We start from the raw sequence: 5,000 nt of genomic DNA on the forward strand, positions 1-5,000 counted from the left end.
CCCAAATGGCACCAACGCTTGGCGAAAGTCTCGAAATACTCCTATCCCGACGCACCAGCAACCGCAACACGATGCAAAATAAATTGCACGAGCTGCTGATACTTGTACCATGCACGGTACACGGTACCAAATTATACCCCTGAAAGTGTGCAATTTGGTGCTATAGTAGGAAATTTGGTTGGGCAAGCCTAGCTACGCGTGTCGCTACGCGTGTTGCATGGTGGTCGATCAGAGGTATGCAAAAGCACCTATCTAGGGGAATTACTTTACGTTCTAGTAGCAAGTTCGATTTTTCGGTCCAGCACGGCAGTAATCCTGCATGCATACACTCCATGTACCAAAAATGTATCAACCTAGGCGTTGCTCAGTAGCTTTTGGCGGCACATGTAAAAAGTATTCGAGTTCAGATTCTTGGAACTTTGCGTATTGTTCAAAACTAATAACGAAAACTAAATTATAAATGGGTAAAAGGCTAGGCGTTTCTCAGTAGCTTTTTTGCGCCACGTGGCAAAAGTATTCGAGTTCAGATTTCTGGGACTTAGCGTATTTTTCAAAATTGATTATGCAAATTGAAGTACAAATGGGGCATTAGCTAGGCGTTGCCCAGTAGCTTTTGGCGCCACATGGAGGAAGTAGTCGAGTTCAAATTTCTGGGACGTAGCGTAGTTTTCAATCATAATAAACCGAATCAAACATAAAAATCATGAAACTTACACCACGTCCCTAGGTTATGCACAAAACGTAACGATAAAGTGCCGGCCAGGTTAGAGGTGCACCAAAATTGTGTACCGATTAGGAAAAGTACTCTATGTTCCTATGACTTGGGTGAAAAGTGTTGATTAACTGCTGGTTAGGATAGACAGTTGCTTATCGTACACATCGCAAACGAACACCCCTTAGTGAGCAGTAGCAGAAGTCGATGGAACAAAGCGAATGCATTACAAACTGATCAAGTAAAATAAGGAACGCTACGTACTAGGACTTCTTTCCAAGAATGGTGTCCGCGACGGGAGGGCAAGCGTCCTTCCCAGGTTTCCCTAGTAAACCTTGTATGGTAAACATACCCAAGCGTGTCCGTAAGCACGCAACGATAGTCACGAACGAGCACATACCTAGGGAAAGTACTCTACGTACTAGGACTTCTGTCCAAGAATGGTGTCCGCGACGGTCGGGCACTGTGACGCAATTACCAAATCCTAGAATCGTACAAGCAGTGTGTACAAACATAAACATTAACGCGTTCGCTCGGGCTGCGCCGTCCGTGTTGAACACAAATGTGGGTGATTATATGAGTGGATAGACAAAAACATGCGTGGCGAAGACAGTTTTCTGCACGATGTGCACATAGCTCATTTCGTCGTCCCGGGCTAATGGAACAACACAAAAATATCGAGTATCTTTCTAGGTTTCTGTTATAAAAGGACAGGCCAAAAGGTGACCGGTTGAGATAAGCATTTTAAGCATACAAGCACTTAATTGCAACTTTTGATACAAAAACTAAGAACGTACACGTAGATTGTATCAACATGGACATCCATGATCGCGTACGCCCGGGCTGCGCCCTCCGTGTTGTACTTTCCCTGATTGGTACACAATTTTGGTGCAAGTGTACCAACATGGACATCTATGAACGCGTACGCTCGAGCTGCACCCTCCGTCTTGTACTTTCCCTGATCGGTACACAGTTTTGGTGCACGGCTATCCCGACCGGCAACTTGTACCAACATCGACATCCATGAACGCGTACGTAGCGTACTTTCCCTGATCGGTACACAATGTTGGTGCACGGCATAGGAAATGGGCTTAAAATGGTCAAACTCAATCCATTTCCACTAAAGATAGTCAATAACAGCTGTGCCGATGAAGTAGGGCACGATGCAAGTCAATGTTATTTAATGAATTACATGTTCACCATACATTTTAGTACAAAATTGCTCGGTCAGACCTACAAAGTGCTATATCTCGAATACTAAACGTCGCAGATGGGTGTCGTAGAACAATTTTAAGTTCGTCTAATGATTCTACATCCGATTCTGGATAGTGGGTTTTCGACCACTTTTCAACATTTTGTGACACCCCGAACCTAGGGGCAGCTCCCTAGCTTTTTTCAAAAATGTGCACCGAACGGGCCAGAGAGCTCGAGTAGTCGAAAATTTTTTTTTTGCTAAAACCCCTCAAAACGTGTCAGGAACGCACCCTAGATGATGAAAAGTGCAACCAGAATGTCAATCGACAACATGCCCGGGGGTACAAATTTGCTCTACGCGTCCCTAGGTAGGGTACTTTTTCATACAAACATCAAAGTGTACGGTGCACAAAGTGCGCGGAACAAAAATTGCTCGGTCAGACCTACAAAGTGTTATATATCTCGAATACTAAACGTCGCAGATGGGTGTCGTAGAACAATTTTAAGTTCGTCTAATGATTCTACATCCGATTCTGGATAGTGGTTTTTCGACCACTTTTCAACATTTTGTGACACCCCGAACCTAGGGGCAGCTCCCTAGCTTTTTTCAAAAATGTGCACCGAACGGGCCAGAGAGCTCGAGTAGTCGAAATTTTTTTTTTTTGCTAAAACCCCTCAAAACGTGTCAGGAACGCACCCTAGATGATGAAAAGTGCAACCAGAATGTCAATCGACAACATGCCCGGGGGTACAAATTTGCTATACGCGTCCCTAGGTAGGGTACTTTTTCATACAAACATCAACGTGTACGGTGCACAAAGTGCGCGGAACAAAAATTGCTCGGTCAGACCTGGTACGGGCCATAACTCGAATACTAAACGTCGCAGATGGGTGTCGTAGAACAATTTTAAGTTCGTCTAATGATTCTACATCCGATTCTGGATAGTGGTTTTTCGACCACTTTTCAACATTTTGTGACACCCCGAACCTAGGGGCAGCTCCCTAGCTTTTTTCAAAAATGTGCACCGAACGGGCCAGAGAGCTCGAGTAGTCGAAATTTTTTTTTTTGCTTAAACCCCTCAAAACGTGTAGAAAACTGATTTTAGATGATAAAAAGTGCAACCAGAACGTCAAACGACAACTTTGTTGGGGGTACCCTTTTTACTCTACGGGCCACTAGCTTAGGCGCGCCAACAGCGCTTTCCTCTCGGGTTCCCATTTTTTGCCCTCCTGGGATTATGATCATTTACTCATTGCCTACTATAGGGAAGGTACCTTGCTTCGAGGTCAAAAATGAAGATTTCACCAAATCGTAGTTTTAACCTCTATTTAGTCGTAGGAGCATGGTTTGCAGTGTCCGTGGGTCATATAAGCCCCCGTTTGGGTCATACGTCCCCTCCCCGATGAAAATCGTCATATGACTATAGGCCGAACTTATGAAGCAAAAGTGGTGTCTGGTGGGTTCTGCCGATGATCTTAACCTATGATTTTGAGTTTCCACTCTTTCAAAACGTTTCCTGGAGCAGTACATCACGGGTCTACGGACCCAAAGACTTCGTTGCGATGGTTTCAAGCATAAAAGTTGTAACAGTTAAGGGTTTTTAATACGCGTATATTAAATCATTGCTTGAAACTAAGCTTCGTTGTCTTTAAACTCTGCAAGACCAATCGAACTTCTTAGGGAAACTCGAAGCATTCACGCTAAGCTGGTGGTGCAGGGCACATAGCGTGATGAAACCGGGTTTCCCTACCAAATGTGGCATATTTTTTCCCTGAGAGCGAAGCTCAGACCCACGTAGGGGAGAGCGAAGTGGAACTTAAATGTTCAATGCAGCAAATGTTCGCCATGCGGATAAACAAGTTGGAATAGTTCAATGTAGTGTAATGCAAACACGAATCGCAAATAACGATACGGGACCCAGAAGCAATTCTGCGGATCCCTCGGGGAGTGGTGAGTTGATATAAATTAGAGGTGAAAGTCCAAGTTGTTCGGGCTCCGGCTCGGCAGCCGATACGAGGTTCCTGTTGAGCTTGTTTGTACATCGTGCAGAGGCGCCGTTCGGTTCTAGCAATGATTCCCGCCACCATGTTCCATGCGTGCAGAGATCCGTTAGAGCTCGTTCAATGTGTCCCGCCGTGATTACGAAAAAGTCCAACAGTTGACTTAGTTGGGTGTGCGTCAAGTAATCGCGCAGAGATGCCGATCGGTTCCTAGCAATGTTTCCCGTCACAAGGTGGTATTGGCACCTGTGCAGAGTGGCCGTTAGCAATGTCTCCCGTATCACGGTGGTGTACCATCACTAGTGCAGAGTGACCGCTAGCAATGTCTCCCGTCACAAGGTGGTAGCCCAGAAGTGCAGAGAAGCCGCTGTAGCAAAGTCTCCCGTATCACGTTGGAGTTCTTCCACTAGTGCAGAGAGATCGCTGAACCGTTCAATGTGTCCCGTCGTGGTGTGCTTGTACCGAGCACGTAGGATACACCTTGCTTTGTTGGTTTGGGATAGGAGTGGTCGCGCAACTGCCTCCACGCCGCAGAGTGCCAGTTCGGATTGAAGGTCAACTTTAGCCGTTCAATGCATCAGTCGGTGGGTGTTCAGATGGCATCACAACTTCCCCTAGGTGCTCAAGTTGGCTGGGTTGTAAAGCATGTACACATGCGCAGAGTATCGTGCGTACTAGCAAAGTCTCCCGTCACGGTGGTTACGCATGAGTTCCATGCAGTGCAGAGAGATCGTTAGTGCGTGCAATGTACCAGTCGATGTGTCGTACCGGCATACAACCCCGCTTAGAGGCCCGTCACTCGAAGAGGACAAGAAAGAGTGCGCAGAGTGCCGTACCGGCATAGCAATGTCTCCAGACATACGTTGGGACACCCGACGCAGTGCAGAGAGATCCGCTAGCCGTGTGCAATGCATCCGACGTTGCCTGCTTGTGCAGTCTATCGAGTGGCGCCAACGGACGCTCTGGCGTCACAGAACAAATCTCGGTGGTCACGGGGGACTTGCGCCTCGCGTGATCAAGAGTGTAGTTCGTGTTCAAGCAATTGACTCGAATTCTGGTTGATCCTACCAGTGATATACGCTCGTCTCAAAGG

This window comes from Anopheles gambiae (assembly GCF_943734735.2).
Source record: "Anopheles gambiae chromosome X unlocalized genomic scaffold, idAnoGambNW_F1_1 X_unloc_47, whole genome shotgun sequence".
Lineage (NCBI taxonomy): Eukaryota > Metazoa > Arthropoda > Insecta > Diptera > Culicidae > Anopheles > Anopheles gambiae.